General features: G+C 38.3%; 1 pseudogene; it reads left to right on the top strand.

The window, feature by feature from the left end:
• Positions 1–119: 119 nt before the first annotated feature.
• Positions 120–13,774, top strand: LOC143545775 (uncharacterized; annotated as a pseudogene).
• Positions 13,775–18,416: the final 4,642 nt, after the last annotated feature.

The following is an 18,416-nucleotide window of genomic DNA, read 5'->3' as shown; positions in this document are numbered from 1 at the left end:
AATCTCCCCTCCAAGTTTGCCTCAAGTTTTCATGGATGTGTCTACAACAAACCGATGCTCAACCCTAGGGAAAACACTCCCAACTGCTTGAATAAGTCCCAACTGCTTTATTGTTTGTAATGCAAGCAATCAAGAAGCTGGATGTAGTGAAGGTTTGGATCCTTTTAACAAATTTATTCAAGTTCTCAACCGTAAAGTTTTTATTTTTTTCGCATTACACAGAGATGCGAATATGGTTTGACTTTGGGTTGGGTTGACTCGGATCACTAAAATAGTTAATGTGTCAACTTTGATCACTAAAATAGTTTTTTTTTGGGTGGTGGTGGTGGTGGTGGTGGTGGTGGGTTTGATAAGTTACATATTAGTTGTGATAACTATTATGACATATATTATTTTAATTATTAGATACGTTTTTTTATTCCGGTAAATATTTGATTTTGAATAAACTTAGGGAACAACCGAACAACCAAACAAGTTATGCATCCAGCAAGTATTTTAGTAAATAGAGCTCTAGGGTTGTAAGCTATCATATTGATTAATTTGTTTAATTATTTTATATTATTTTGTTCGTTCGTAATAACTAACAGAGGCTGCTGGTATCAACTTCCTGATAACTATTGCAACAACAATATTTTATTAAAATAATATATTACATGATTACTAGATATACCGTTTGACATGGTTATTTTCGGCTTCTATATCCGTGCATGACAGGATACTGGTGCCCAAAATACTAGAAAGAGGCAGGGACCTTGTACTGAAGAAGAGAGTAGAAACAAAAAGTCAAAGACGTCTGTTGACCCGACAACCTGTCATAAAAATGTAGCATTGCTCGGTGAGAATGCTTATCAAGAAGTTGTTGATGCTACTACGAACAAGGTACTAATTTTCATTCATTTTGCATTTTTATGTTGTTTTTTTTTTCTAGTTGGTTGTCATCGGTTAAGTACTTAAGTAACTGTATTTTTTTCCAAACAAAATACGCTTAATGAAAAGAAAAAGAAGCGGGTTTTGACCCAGGAACGAAAAGCAAAGAAAAAGGTTACTTTTAATTTAAGTATGAATTTATTGATATTTATTTAAAAATGAACTTAAAAGTGATAATAATAATAATAATAATAATAATAATAATAATAATAAAGATGATGTATCTAATGTTTTCTTATGCTTCTAAAAGTTTGTGTGTTTATAAAACGTTATATGCGGAAAAAATATAAAGTTAATTTTTAAAACATAATTATATGTAAAATATAGGGTAAAGTTAAAATATAAAGGACAACAAAAATGAGAAAAATGAGAAGTAATATAACCCATTGATCTTAGATTTGGATGGTAGAGATTACTTTGAAAATAAAATTTGATAAAAAGGGCATGAAGGTAATAACCACTTACGATGACTCTCTCTCTCCACATGCAAAACACATGTTAATTCATCAATCATTTTAAAGTGTATAACTTTTTCATACGACGTTTTTTTTAGATTTTTTTTTACCATAATAATGTGCGTTTTTTATCTTTAATATGAATATCATATTGTTATATAAAAATAAAATAAAAGTTGGTGGGTTTTTTTTGTATTGTGTTATTTGGTTGTCTATTGTGTTTTTTAATTGGGTTAATCTATGCATTGTGTTATATATTTTGGTCATTGTGTTTTTCAATTGATACTCATATTAAAGATAAAAATTAAAACAAAGATTACGTCATTGTGTCTTTCGTTTGTTACTGTGTCTTTGTGCTCCACATTTGCTTTATGTTGGTTGTGTATTACGTTCAAGTCATTGTGTAATATGTAGATTCCATTGTGTCTTACGTTTAAGGTCATTGTGTTATATGTATCCATTATTGTGTCTTACGTTTAAGGTCATTGTGGTATATGTATCCATTATTGTGTCTTATGTTTAAGGTCATTGTGTTACATGTATTTACCATGGTGTCTTACGTTTAAGGTCATTGTGTTATATGTATTTATCATCGTGTCTTACGTTTAAGGTCATTGTGTTATATATATTTACCATCGTGTCTTACTTTAAGGCCATTGTGTTGTTATATTATATGTACTCATTATTGTGTTTTACGTTTCATGTTATTGTGGAATATGCATTCATCATTGTGTTTTATGTATTTGATAATTTGTTGGTATTTTTCATTATATATATATATATATTATTACATAACGGTGTTATTAGTATTTAAAAAAAACACAATGATCAGTTGAAAGACCCAATGGCGGAAAAACACAATAATAAACAGAAAGACACAATGACGAAAAAAGACACAATGGTAAGTAAAAAGACACAATGATGTAAATTATTTTTTTATTCTTATATAACAAAATTATACTCATATTAAAGGTAAAAAAAACGCTTGTTATTATGGTGAATTTTATTTAAAAAAAAATATCATATGAAAAAGTTATACACGTTTAAAAATGATAAGGGAATTAACATGTGACTTGCATGTGGAGAGAGAAAATGCGTAATATTACTTTTATACTATTTTTCCTTTGGTCCCTACTTGACACATGTCAGTTAATTATGACTTCTCATCTTTCTTATTTTTATTTCTCTTTGTATAATAACTTGACCCATAAAATATATTCAATCATTATAAAAGAAAAAAAAATCAATCCTCATTAATAAGTTACCAAAAAAAACAAAATTTTCTAATCCGGGACTCGAAACCACAAGCTTCGATTTGTAGGTACACGTGCCTAACCCCTTGTTTTGCGTTACTTTTCTTATTCATTTCATGTGAAAAATATATAATTGGTATTAATGTTTATGGCAGTTTTTTGCTTTATATATATATATATATATATATAATGACACTTTTACGGTTTTATCCTTAATGCATCTATGATACTATAGGGTATGAAACCCATCATTTGACAAAGTATCACTAACTTCATACGCAGGGTGGAACACTAGGCGCCAGGATATCACTAACGCCAGGAGTAGTGCATGGCGCAAAGAGTGTAGTCCAAATATAAAACTTTTCCTGACACCTCGGGAAGAGCAATACAAAGGTCCCACCAGCATGAGACAAAAAGATGGTAACCCACATAGGGATAAACACCAAGCCAATGGGGATTGGACAACACATAAAGGACGGTACAAACAGTACAACCACGTTCTTGTCGAAAGGCCATGATGCCCACCAACTTCCACCAACCACCACGACCGCACGGGTGGAGAATATTATTGGTGGAAAACCTGACAGAGTGGTTGGTCACACTCTCTCTCCTCTTGCTATAAATACCAATGAACCTCCAAATGGTAAATGATATACTTTCTCCTACTATCACTATCAAATTACATTATCTCGTACTATCAAGTATTGATTCTCACGCCGGAGGGTGGTTACGAGAGAATCCCCCCCCATTTCTCGTAACGAGCTCACGGTGTTCTGTTTTGCAGGTTACACTTGTCTGCGCCAAGAAGGTTTTATAACCCAACGTGTAGAATATTTGACCATAACCCTCGGACTAACGTGTTAGACCTTGAGGGGTGGATCAGCGTTTCTTCATTGGCGCCATCCGTGCATATAGCTAGAACAGTAACTCACTCCGTTCTTGACTCAGATGAGTGGCAAAACCACACCAAAAGAGGTTGGCCAGACGGCCAACCTAGAAGGAAACATCGAAAATCTGGACGTGGAAGGTACAAGTGGTATCCTTAACGCCTCCACCGTCCACCCTACTGTCACAGATAAACAAAAAACAAAAGCACGTTCCAAAACAACTATGCCGCCAGACATCATGGCGTGGCTCGAAGCATAACAACAAAAACTGAAAGACAAAGTACAAGAAAAAATGACGTCCGTTGTGAAACCTAGATCAGTGTTTGATACAGCCTCTAGTAGCAACGAAGAAGAAGAGTCTGAAGAAAAATCAACGCCGATTGGTGCAAAAACACCATTCGCCAAAGCGTTTCCTGCCAAGCAAAATAGCAAAGCAGGAGAGAAGTCACAGCGGTCGAACCTCAAGGCTGATTCACGCCTAGACGACCCAGACTACGAAGAAAGCTGGAAAGGGTTAGACACTAAAAAGCTAGTAAAATAACACCAGAAGCGGCGGTCGATTTTTCCAAACCATACCGACCAACAACGTCGGCAGGAAAATCAAAGTTTGTGGCAAGAATAGCCGAAGCAGAGCTACCAGAAAATCCCAAAATCCCGCCAACGGTAGGCCAATATGATGGTATCTCAGATCCAGACGACCATTTGCAAACCTCCACAACTGCCGGGCTAGTATCAGGGTGGACCATGCCGTTATGGTGCCACATTTTTACGCTAACACTAGTTGGAGCCGCCAGAGCATGGTTTGAAAGATTGCCAGATGGCCAGATTACAAGCTGAGAAGACCTAGCGAAAAAGTTCATTTAACAGTTTAGCCAGCAGCGGCGACACATCAGTGATCCTGCAGACATCCTGAATGTCATCAGAAGAGAGAACGAAACACTAGAAGACTTCATCACCAGATTTAACCAAGAAGGCCTGAACATTGACGGCGTAAGTGAAGAACTGTTGCGGGCAGCATTTCGCCAAAACGTAAAGTGTGACAACCTTATTCGTAACCTTACGGGCATAAATGGCATGCCGCAACGATGGGACGATGTTATGACCGCGGCCAAAAGGTACGCGCGGATGAAGAAAAGCTTGGGGAAAGAACTGGCAAAGAATGACGCCAGAAATGACATCAATAGAGCCCGCCAGGGCAAACGAATCTCTTCCGTATGGTCAAGGTTAAACAGCGACAGAGAATCTGTCGCATTTGAACCTTTCAAAGCTAGACAAAAGGGTCAGATGAATGCACCCCAAACAAATGCATCCAGATGGACCCCGCTGACAAAAAGCGCAACCCATATCATGTACAGTGAAGGGATCCAACTAAAAAAGCCGACACCAGTCAAACAGGGGCCACATACAGACATGAAAAGTTATTGTGACTTTCATGAACAACATGGCCACACAACGAACCAGTGTATCAACTTGAAAGACGCAATCGAAGAATGCGTAAAAAACGGCAAATTGGATCATCTGGTCAGAAACATCAAAGGAAAATACAGACGCCCACCCCCAAGAGATGGCAAAAGACCAGAAAAGAAAATCAAAGATCTTCATGCCAACATGATATCAGGCAACGTCCAAACAAAGAAGAGAAGAGAAACAAAGTGGGCGACATGGAAGGAAGAACAAGTCATCTTCCCAAAAGTAAGAGGAAGGGCAAACAAGAAAGCACCCCTAGTGATTACAGCCGTATTTGGTCAATACAGGACACCGCGTTTCTTTGTCGACGCGGGGGTAACACCCAACATCATGTACCGCCAGTGTTTCGACTTGTTAGAAGAAAAGGACAAGCGTCGGTTGACAGCTGTCAACGCCCCAATCGCGGGTTTCAACCAAAGCATTGAATACCCGCAGGGACAGCTGACATTCCTAGTCGAGTTAAGTGACAGACTCCACTCACGAACAGAAGACGTCGATTTCCTGGTGATGGAGACTCCTCACCCACAGTATGATATAATCTTGGGAAGAAAGGCTATCGGCGATTTCAATGCTACTTCGCAACAACACATGGAATATTGGGGGTGCCAACACCAACAGGAATAACAATGATCCACGCCAACAAAGAATGCAACATGGCGGAAAGAAAAACACCGCCACAGAAGATGCTGAAAACAAGCAAAACTGAAGAAGTGGAAAAATGGGCGCTCAACAAAGAATTCCCAGAACAAAGCATAACCACTGGACCAACCATCTCTGAAAGAGCGCGCGCGGCGCTCAAAAGCTTGTTAGTCAAGAACATTGATGTTTTCGCTTGGCCTCCAGCGGACATGACAGGGGTCCCAAGAAGCAAAGCAGAACATGAATTAAAAGTTAACCAAACTTTCGTCCCGGTTGTATAGAAAAGAAGAAAGATGGGACCAGAACAAGCAAAAGCTTGTGATGAACAAGTCCAGCAATTAATTGAGGCAGGCATAATCCGAGAAATTCAATACCAAACATGGGTAGCCAACCCGGTAATGGTACCCAAGGCAAATGGCCAATGGCGTATGTGTATTGACTTCAAAGACCTTAACAAAGCATGCCCAAAAGACTGTTACCCATTGCCAGAAATCTACCTCAAGGTAGACGCATTGGTATCATTTCAGTTTAAATGCTTTTTAGACGCATACAAAGGGTGCCATCAGATCCACATGGCGTTAAGAGACCAAGACAAAACGGCGTTTCGAACAAACAGCGGAACATATTGCTATAAGATGATGTCGTTCGGTCTCAAGAACGCCGGGTCTACATACCAGCGATTGATGGACAGAGATTTCAATCTCAAATCGGAAGAAACCTGGAGGTATACATGGACTACTTAGTCGTTAAAATCAAAACGGAGGTAACAATGTTGAAAGACATCGAAGAAACCTTCAAAACGCTAAGGTCAATCAGCATGAAGCTTAACCCAGGAAAATGTTCCTTCGGAATGGAAGAGGGAAAATTCCTGGGAGTAGTAGTGACAAATGGCGGCTTCAGAGCCAACCCAAAAAAACTAGAGGCTGTGTTGAAAATGCCTTCACCAAAGTCTATCAAGCAAGTGCAAACACTCAATGACCGGCTAGTCGCGCTGAACAGATTTTTGTCAAGCCATGCTGAAAAATCTTTCCCATTCGTGTCAACCTTGAGGAACTGCCACAAGAGATCTCAGTTTCGGTGGACAAAAGAAGCAGAGAAATCATTTCAAGAAATTAAGACGCGCCTAACGGAACTACCAACGCTAACAGCCCCCAAGGTTGGAGAGCCGCTGATAGTATACTTAGCGGCATCAGAAAGAACCGTCAGCGCTGTCTTGATGGTGGAAAGAGATGGCGCTCAGATGCCCATTTACTACATAAGTCGCACTCTTGTGGACACAGAAACAAGATATTCCACCTTGGAAAAATTGGTCCTATCTTTGGTTCAAACAGCGCGCCGTTTAAGAAGATACTTTCAAGGTCACCCAATACATGTTCTCACTAACTTCTGCTTACAAAATGTGCTAAGCAAACCAGAATTGTCTAGGAGGCTTGCAAAATGGGAAATAGAATTAGGGGAACACGCCATTGAGTACAAGCCAAGGCCGGCAATCACAGGGAAAGTCTTGGCAGACTTCATCGCGGAAATTCCGCAAGAAAAAGAGGAAGAATGCAAAAGAGAGATCGAAATTCCCGTCGATCAACAAAAAGACGAAGTTTGGAAGCTGTTCACAGATGGAGCCTCTAATGACGAAGGCGCGGGCGCAGGCTTAAGAATAACCAACCCCCAAGGCCAACACTTCACGTACGCGATACGCATAGAATTAAGGAGCACAAACAATGAGGCGGAGTACGAAGCACTGTTGGCAGGGTTAAGGATTGCTAAAAAATTGGAGGCCCGCCATTTAGAGGCACACGTTGATTCAATGCTAGTGGCAAATCAAATCGAAGGATCATACGATGCAAAAGACGACAAGATGGCGTCATACTTAGCGCAAGCCAAAGTACTAATGGCAGCTTTTACCACATGCAAGGTAAAACACATCAATAGAAGTGAGAACAAACAGGCTGACGCTTTAAGCAAACTGGCTTTGGTTGGTTTTGAACACCTCGCAAAAGATGTCCGCATCGAAGTCCTGACAACGCCTTCAATAATGAACAAAGAAGTTTTCGTATGTTCAGAGGCAGAAGAAAGTTGGATGACACCAATCATCAATTACCTCGCAAGAGGTATTTTGCCGCAAAACAAAGAAGAAGCGCGGAAGATCCGCCACAAAGCGCTGAACTACACAACCAAGGTGATATTCTGTACAGGTGATCGTACTTGGGCCCACTTCTCAGATGCATAGATCCACAAGACGCAAGTTATCTGTTGAGAGAAATCCATGAGGGAATATGTGGAGTACATGCAGGCCCAAGAATGGTAGTCGCCAAAATCATGAGCACAGGGTATTATTGGCCAGGCATGCATGTAGATGCCGAAATAGAGTTGAGACGATGCAGCGCCTGCCAACGCCATGCACCAAACACCTTGCGCCCGAAAAATGCCATGATACCAGTAACAGCCTCTTGGCCATTTCAAAAATGGGCAATCGACATAACATGGCCATTTCCAGAGAAGCCATGGCGTGTGAAGTTCCAGATTGTGGCAATTGATTACTTCACAAAGTGGATAGAAGCGAAGCCGGTGGCATCAATCAACGCGGCCAACGTCAAAAAATTCATATGGGAATTCATAATCTGTCGCTTTGGATAACCCATGAATTTGCTAAGTGACAATGGAACACAGTTCGCCGACCAGCACATCCAAAGATGGTTAAAGGAACTCAATGTCACACAGACATTCACTTCTGTTGCTCACCCACAAAGGAATGGCGAAGTCGAACGCGCCAACAGAACAATCGTTGGCGGAATCAAGAAAAGGTTAGCAAACCACAAATCAGGATGGGTCAATCAACTACCTCACGTACTATGGGCCATAAGAACGCATAAAAATACAAGTAATGCAGAAACGCCGTTCAGCCTAACTTATGGTACCGAGGCAATGATCCCCGCCGAAGTCGGTGTTCCTTCACCAAGAATCACATTACCAAAGGACAACGACGCAGAAAGGCGCTTAGACTTAATGCTTCTCGAAGAACGTCGAGAGTTAGCCGCAATAAGAGAACAAAACAACAAGCGCCAGCTACAGAAGTATTACAACACGAAAGTGAAAATATGTGAGTTCAATACCGGAGATTACGTCCTTCGCAACAACGAGGCATCAAGAGCACATGCACAAGGCAAATTGGCGCCGTCTTGGGAAGCTCCATATCAAATTAAGGAAGTATTGGGAAAAGGCGCCTACACTCTAATGCATCTCGATGGCTCAACGATTCCTAGAACATGGAACGCAGCACAATTGCGAAGATGTTATATGTAAATCGATTCCAATTGTAAAAACAGGCCAAGGGCCGAATTTGAATGAAAACGATACTCCGCATTTCACAACTTAAAAGAAAGATTTCATTTATATACAAACAATTACAAGCAAGCGCTTACGCCCGCAAATAAAAAAAACAACAAAGAAAACAAAAAGGTACAACTATACAGATCAAGAAGATAGCCTAATCTACGTCGTTGACACTCTTCCCAGATGCAACAACAGCGTTATCTCCTTGGCCGCTAACGGGAGAGGCGGAAGGACCAGCCTGAGAAGGCTCAAGTAAATTCCTCAACAGCTGCACGCCATTATCCTCCTTAGCATACTGAGTAACTTCGGAAAGAATAGGAAACGTAAGAGAATCATATTCCGTCTCAGCGGCAGTATACTCCTTTTCCACATCAATGGCGTGAAAGGCATAGGCCTCAAGCGGGAGGTTGTCATGCAAATGCATAACAACATCCTGAAAACTAGCCTTGTGGCCAAGCTGTTGAGAAGCATTGACAAGGGCTCCAACGCAACACGTCAAATCATCATCGCTAATGATGCGTTGAGCAACCTGCATAAAGAAAAATATCAGCAGAATAAACAAGAAAACAAGCAAAAAAGGGGAAGAATACCTTGCAAATGGCATGCTTCAATAGCCAATCGCGGTCAGCAGCGGCAGCAGCACGCTCAGAAGTCAAAAATTTATTGGTCTCCTCATTGGAAACCAGAGCGTCAGCCAGCTTGCCGGCATCCGCCTTCCTCAGCGCAGCTTCCGCCTCCAACTCTTCAATACGCTTGCGAAAAGCAGCGTTTTCACTCTCGAGCCGAGCGGAAGCCTCATTGGCAGCAACAACGCGACTGCGTGCATCCGCAAGATCAGCGTTAGACTTCTTGCACGCAGTCTCAAAATCCTTATAGCGGGCGGCACGCTCACGGGTAGATTCTGCCAGTTCTGCCTCAGCCTTCGCCAACTTCGCCTCGACATCGCTCAAAGGTTGGCGATGATCAGACGATTCTTTAACCGCTTTCCAGGCGCCGGCCTCAGCATCCTTCACCAATTGTTCCATCTCCCTCATGCGAACACCAGCATCAATTTTCTCTTCATGAAGGGCACGGTTCTCGCGCAGTAATTGACCCAGTTGATGCACGAACAGTCGTCACAATGGTTTCGGCCTCAGACAGGCCAACCACACCCGCCATCATTGGCAAACTCAGCATCTGTACAGCAGGCGCCGCTTCCGACAAGCTGCCAACACTTGTCATCACTGGCAAACGGGCAAAAAGGGCCGCCAGAGAAGATGTGACACAAGAAGGTGCGGGAGAAACAGTTGATGAAGAAATCGCCAGCGCGCCTGAAACAATAAACAAACGAATTTAGAGAATATCAGGTCGCGTCAAAAAGATCAATTAGCAAACATTATACCTGACGATTTCACAAGACTGCGCTTGACAATGGGGGTAAAATGGGAAAGTTAGTTATATTTATCTGTTAAGTTTATTTCCCATTATATGAATTAATCCAACTAAACTTAAACGAGCCGAAAAGAACAGGAAACTTGGTGTCAAGAGATTGACACTATATGAACGGAAGATGCCATGAGGTTAATTTATAATTTTTATTATTTTCTTCTTCATTTTCATAATTAATATTTATTTATCTGATACTTATCTATACTATATATAATGCACCACCCATGGACAAATTAAGACACTTAATTTTAAGTAATTTAAAATTTTTAAACACATGGTATAACTTAAAATAGGGGTATAGTAGTAATTCTAACACTAAATTTAACGTTTCTTTCATATTTCTTCAAATTATTTACAATATTGCCCCCTCAACTTTAATAAACATTTGGAAATTTAAAGAATAGTTACAACTTTGATCCCCCATCTTTTAACTATATATTATTTATAATTTCATTTTTAACCCAAATTCCCCCTCAACTTTTAAACGGTCATAAATTTTTCATACGTTAATATTTTTTTTAAAAAATTGCACCATAAAAACGAGTATTTAATTCTCTTTAATTTGAGTATGATATTGTCATAGTTTGTTTTCAGTTAAAAAAATATCTTACGTATAGGCGTTTATGGTCCGGTTTTGATGGTTTTAAACTAAGCCGTGAGCCAAACCGTTTTTTGTCATCGAAAACTGAAACCAAACCGTTGAAAAATAAAACCCAACAAATACAAATTAACCATTAACAATGGTTAGATGTCGGTTTCATTTGTACTTCGCTATTAAATTGAGTTTAAAATAAGAATTCTTGATCCACGGTTTCAAATGGAACGATGAGCATCCAAAAATCTCTTACGTGATTATTAAGGCTTGTATTTCCCGCTGCATCGCGCGGGCACTCGTCTAGTATTTATATAACACTACAAATCTAATTATTAATTACAGGGCTAGAAGTGTAAATTCTCACATGATACGATCCCCTTGACAAAATCCAAGGTAGTATTGTCTTGTTAACAAATATCTTATCTTAGTATCTGGACAGAATTACAAATTGTCCTTTAAGTATATGCGATTTATGAATCAGGTCCTTTATATGACAAAATACATTCGTTTTTTGACTTTTTGTCCTTTACACTGACTGTCATCCACTTGTGAAAACTAAGAATGAGATTCTACTTTTTTTCAAGCTCTATGATCCTTCAAAAGAGGAGCTTCGGTAACCATGCTCTCACTCTGTGTGTGTATGTATTCTCACTCTGTGTGTATGTATATATAGGGAGAGGTTAGTTACAATAATTACGATAGACTAAATTGCTGCTAACTAGAAGATAAAGAAGAAACCTAAATATTGAGTTTTTTTTTCCTAATCACTGGTTGATATTTTTTAAAAACCTTTACTTCTTACATAATCGTCATGCTTGCGGTGCGCGTATATAATGTATATATGTGTGAACCATCGGGTGGGCAAAAATGAATTTGCACTAATTTTGACGTTATTTTACTAATCTCGTGAAAATAACGTTAAAAGTGGCGGAAGGTTAATCAGGCATCATGTGGTGGCGTTGATAGCCAAAAGACAAGGGTACATGCACTAATCGGTCTGTGTCCCGATGGTTGAATGTTATGTGTCTTATGTCTAAGGCTTGATGCAAAACTACTATTGAGCCGAGGGTTTCACCGGAAGCAGCCTCTCTATCCCTATGGGGTAGAGGTAAGGCTTCCTACATCTTATCCTCCTCAGACCCTACCATAGCTTTGCTATTGGTGGGATATACTGAGTACAATGATGATGATGACTGACTGTCATCAAAAAACTCAGTTAAATCCAAACATGCCATGACTTAACGGGGTTTTTGTTTAACATATTTTATTTAGTTTCTTTTCTAATAATATATTTGATTTGATTTTTAATTATATGTACTTAATAGTATGTGTAAAAAGACTTAAATGCCCTCACATGCCAAGACTTAACGGGGTTTTTGGATGTCAGTTAGTCAAAAGGACGAAAATCAAACAAACATGACATGTAAAGAACACCGCCTGTAAATAAACTGCATATGTTTAAAGGACAAAATTTGTAATTCTGTCTAGCATCTTTGAGTAACTAACCTATTTTTGTGATTGATTCTGCAGCCATGTTGTCATTTTGCTCGACAAGCATGCATGAAAGGTGACGATTGCCCATACGATCACGATCTCTCCAAATATCCATGCAATAATTATCAAACAAAAGGGTCGTGCAATCGAGGTACAGATTGTATGTTTTCTCATGAGGTAACTAATTTTTTTATTTTTTTTGTAAGTAACTATTAACTAATGAAAGTAAAATTTATATTTTCTTGTAAAAATTTGTTATATGTATCATATTTACCCTTTCAAAACAGTAAAATTATCATATATGATCCATTTTATAGTAAATAAAATAAAAGTTATTTATATGCAACAATTTGTTTTATTGAATTAGCAAAGAGAACATTATCTGTTTATGCAATAAAAAATGAATATATTTTATTTTTATTCACTGTGAAGTTCGTAAATATGATAATCGTGTTTTAGAAGTGTAAATATTATATTTTGAAGAATACTATATATGAAGTTAATGCTCTTTTATTATCTGTTTCAGGTACTACCGAACAAAGACTCCTTAAACGAGTCAAACAAGTCAAAGCCCGAAAAAAACTTCTTCAAATTCGGGTTCTAAAAAAGTAGAAGCAAAATCTTGCTTAGTACCGAAATTTGTTGATGTTACACCAAAGGTAGATTTTGCGGTCAAGGAAATTACCAAAATGCCCCTGCTAAATCAAGATTCCAAAGAAAAACCGAAAGGGCCCGCGGTGATACATGATTCTGAAAAAATGACCAAAACGCCCACGGTAGTCCCTCATGGTATAAATTTTCTTTCATTTGGTAAAAAAACTGGTTTAGAATCCGACTCATCTCCTAAGGTAGATTCCGAGATCAAGGAAATTACCAAAATGCCCCTTCTAGTTCAAGAATCTGAAGAGAAAATGAAAGCCCCCCTTGTGAGTGGTGGTACATGATTCTGAAGACATTAGTCAAATGACCAAAATGCCCTCCGTAGTCCCTCGTGGTATTATTTTCTGTCGTTTGGTAAAAAACCTGGTTTGGATAACTCAAATAGTGGATATTTGTTTAGAATCAGCAACCGAGTTGAAAAGCCTCGGATAAGCGACAGTGGTTGGTGAGGGTTCGTGGTCCGGTCCAACGGTCAATGTGGTCAACGAGGTCAAAGTTGACTTTTTAACTAATAAAATGAGTTATTCGAAGAACCCAATTCCTATGATGTCATTCATGTCAAGTACATCATATAAGTTGCTTCGGTCAACTTTAGCTTTTGCGTCTGAGTTAGACTCGGGTGAAAAGTCAAAAGTTTGACCATTATCGACAATGGAAATTGAAAGATTGCTAATTTTTTTTATTCTTGGACTTCAATTTTTGTGTAAATATGCATATGTGATCTAACTATAAAGTAACATATCTATATTACTTATTTTTAAATTATTTATGACATCGTCTAATTTTAAAATCGGTCTGCGTAGGCCGGTTCAATGACCGATCCGATTATGAATACAATTCAGGTTTCAAGTAATGTTGTCATGGAGCTTTGTCCATATATCTCCTTATCAGTAATCGCTGTGTTCCCTTCTGCAAGTATCGGTAAGAGTTGTCTTCTATGTAGGGTTTCATCTGGATACATTTTTAAGACACGATAAGACATGTTAATTAATGAACGTAGCCACATGAGGTTGAGATCAAAGAAACATCTTTCGGGCTCGTAGATAATATAGTAGACATCACAATATTATTATTCATGAAATAGCTAAACATGAAGCAAAAAGAAATAAGTTAACACTTGAATACTTAAGGTTTAGGTAGGTTCATAAGAAAGAAATAAAACTCCTCCTCTAGCATCTTTATTGTTTTAGCAGCGAGGTCTTCTGGCACCATTACTTTATAGACGGCATCTTGCGACTTGGGTAGCAAGTAAGCTTTCAAATCCGGAACAAGCTCTAACAAATCCATCAATGACCCGCACAGGCGTTGAAAAAATCCTTGATTGCGAAAAGCTACAAGATCCAACTTCAAACGCTGCAACTTGGGAAACGGTGGTGAAGATTCATTCAATGGAAATAGTGTGAGCATATGGACAACATGCGAGAATAGAGTAAGCGATCTGGCATTGCGTAAGGGATTAAACAACATCAGAAAATCATCAAACGTCGTCCTCTCTTTCTCTTGGCGGCAATAACCATTGTAGTCTATGACCACCGTCTCAAGAATAGGGAGATTGCCCGTCAACTTCGAGACATCACTCCCCTGCCACTCGAAATATTTAAGTTTCGGAGTCATGAATTTACAGCGACGGACAGACTACTTGTAGTAGTACAAGATAGTAAATTCAAAAAGTTAAGGGGCGTGTACATTCAAGCATTGCCCTCGGTTGTAAGCATTCTGAGTCATATTCATCTTAAGCGGCTGAGGAACCACGCCGGTGGTAGTCTTTCCGGCCACCGAAGATAAAGATGATGAATATGAATATGAATGTGACGAAGATGAAGATGTGGATGAAGATGGAGAAGAAGTTAGGTATAATCACAATTTGAACGAACCAGATAAGAAACATAAAAAACACCGTCTTGAGAGACTGTTTTTTACAAAAGGATTTAAATATTAGATTTGGACGAAAACCCCCATATTTTCAAAAATATGGTCGGTTTTGTCAGACTCATGCCAAGTGTCACGTTTTAATTGGTTCTACAATCCCGTCGGTTATAGTTCAAAGCGTCGCCTCAATACAAATTCGTTGTGCTATTTTGAAAATTTGATGACTTTTTACATCTTTTTTTTTCTCTCTATTCATTTGGATCTTTTTGAGAATTACACCCCATAATTCCCCATACTTTAATTTAGTATTGTAAAAAAAAACACTCTTCTAAAAATCAACATTTACACAAACAATGTTCCAAAATGCACACCCACACTAGTGTTATTACCTTTGATTACATCATTCTAAACAAAACAACATTTACACAAAACTGCAAATTGGACAAAACAAAATAGCCTACAACACTAATATCATACTAAAGTTTTAATTTGTATTATCTATATTTATGTAAAAGAGTTGTCAGTCACCTTCACTACCTTCACTTCACCTTGGGGTTGCCAAGAGCAACAAAGCTTCTGCAGCAATCAACTCATCAATGGTGAAAAACTCGGAATTGTCTGGAATAAACTCATCTTCCCTATTCAATGGGCCCAGTCCTCCTGCCCAACATTAACCACAGCAGCTTCAACACTCGCGTTAGCGGCCACACCGTCACCAACCACACCGCCACCATTAGCGTTAGCCGCCAAACCCTTAACGCCCACAACCTCGGCCTCATTAATGGCTTCATTCATAACCACACTGTCCCCACCGGCGTCAGCTGCCAAGAAAACCTTTTTGGGATATGCATTAGAAATCAAGAAACCACATAACTTGAACTTATAGGACTCTCTACGACTTTTAGTCTCTATGCGGATAACATGCCCTATATGTCAGTCGGGTCTATTTCTCGATTGTTACTACTACCACCTTTTTCCATAACCATAATTGGGCTATAAGATGTAATGGGTTTTGAAATGAAAAAAATTGAACAATACAGACAGTTGAAGAAAGAAATGATATGAAATGACTGATATGGGGTTGTGAATATTAATTCAGATGATAATGCAACTAGGGTTTTCACATTTGTATATATAAACAGGGGAAAAAGGGGAAGAGGGAAGTCTTAATTAATCATAGGTTCTTGATTAACAACGGGTTCTTAATTATTAACAGCGGGTTCTTGATTATTAACATGTTCTTGATTATAACCTTCATCAAAAGGATCATTTGGTGCTGCAAGTGAAGAAGATTGTTTAGAACTTGAAGACATTTTGAAGATTATTAGTAATGTTTTGAGAGGGATGAATGAATAGAAACCAGGGTTTTCACAGTTGATGTGTTATGAAGAAAAGGATTTGAATATATGAACAAATATTGACGGAGAAACTGTTATATTCGAAATTTCTAACAAATGACCATTCATGTTTTTAACAATATAACAATAACCCTTCATGTTTCTTAAAATGGTTAAGAAAATTAATTATTTTCTTTAGAACAAAAACCTCTTTACAGTTCTAAAGAAAGTTCATTTAAAAGAAAAACAAGTTTTAATTTTTTTAAAAAAATTTAAATAAGTAAAGAAAAATGTAAACTTTTTAACTCTTTGATATGTAAACCTAGAAATTTAGTTAAACCATATTTTAAAAATTGTTAAAAAACTATAAATTTGGTTTGGTTTGAATATATCTTGATCTGAGCTAGATCTAGTAAGCGAAGCTGACTTGGATCTATTGATACGTTAATCAGCCGAAATTTGGTTCGAATATATATGGATGTAAGCTTGATCGATAACCAGAGCTAACTGATTCTGCCTGACCCATACTACACGACGAGATGTTGCTTGGTAGTTGGAGGCTCATGGTTGTGTAAACTGTATAGAGAGATCTAAGAGGTTATGTTTAGAGGAAGAGAGTTTTGAGAGTATGAGTTTGAAATACAAAGGTAGAGAATAATAATAATAAGAATAGATCTAGAGACTCATCGTATAGTTATATTGAGAGAGAGAGAACGACCCATAGGTTATTCACTTTTATCTTTTGAGTAATTACATAAATGGTCACTGAACTAGTTCAGGTGGTTAAATAAACCGATTAATCGAACCAACCCGAAAAACGAACCGAAACCAAATCGGTTTGAAACCGATTATATAGAAACCGGTTTGTAACCGATTGAAACCGTTGGTTTGGAACCGGTTTGTAATTTTCTCCACCAAAACCGGTTTAAAACCGGCCAAAAACCGAACCGAAATCGATCAAAACCCTAACCGAAACCGATTATAACCTGGTCAAGAAACCAGTTTCAACCCGAACCGTAACCGATCTAAAACCGATTTTAACTTTTGTTGACCAAACCGAACCGGTTTCAACCCAAACCGGTTTTGAGTTTTAAACCGGTTTGTTACGGTAATGGAAGCCAAGACTCAAAATGGTTAAAACATTTTAGGCCAAAATTATTGTGAATAGATGGACGATTGAGCAATTCTAGCATGTTTAGTACCTACAACCCTTTGAGAGCTGTGAAATATGTGTGTTGTACGCTAGGTGGTCCATCCTCAAAATATATTTGCAGAGAATCAAGTTAGTTGTAGAAACACGTGATAGCAACCAAAAGCTTAAAATAATATGTTATACAATATATGGCTTTTTACCTTTTTATGTATTTAGCTTTTTATTTTTATTTACTAGAACGACTCGTAATATACTCATAATTAAGTCATATTAGCCGCATAGATCTACGACTTAAGTCTATGTATAGAGGAAAGACACATTACTATACAACATTTGAGATAAACTTTATACATTTAGAATGTGGCGCATTGTGGTGGTGTGTCGACATGAATTTAGCCGGTCCAGGTTATGTTTCTTGTGGTAACATAGCTAAAACAAAAGGACAGTAAAACCATATCGTTGTTGGTCCCGGGCGTTGCAACGGTGAGTCGTCGTTAATTCAATCGGTCTCGGTTACGTTCGTCACGGTATTGAACTAAAATAAAAAGGTCGGTAAAACTTCGGCGTTATTAGTCTGGGGCTTTGTGGCGTTGAGTCAACACAAATTCAATCAGTTTAAATTGTGTTCGTTACAGTAACGAAACTAAAAAAACGTAACGTTGATACCAAGTTCTATAACTATTAATGCCATCATTGTTAAAACCTCTACAGACAATCCCTCTTATATGTGGACAACTTGCATATTCTGAGTCTTGAGATATCGTATGTGATCTTTTCAACAACCCAAATGTGGCATATATTTAACGATATGAAATAGTGTTCTTTGATATGGTTAGTCTAACTTTGTTTTTTTTAACACTTAGACTATCTTTGGTGCGTCCGAAATAATTATGTCCGAAATAGCGTTAATCTGAATGAAAAG

The sequence above is a fragment of the Bidens hawaiensis genome, unplaced genomic scaffold (genome assembly GCF_021521415.1).
Source record: "Bidens hawaiensis isolate Kalapana, Puna unplaced genomic scaffold, B.hawaiensis_p1.1 tig00014036_1, whole genome shotgun sequence".
In the NCBI taxonomy this organism is placed as follows: domain Eukaryota; kingdom Viridiplantae; phylum Streptophyta; class Magnoliopsida; order Asterales; family Asteraceae; genus Bidens; species Bidens hawaiensis.
The sequence above is the reverse complement of the archived record's forward strand: the minus strand, read 5'-3'. Positions and strand labels throughout refer to the sequence as shown.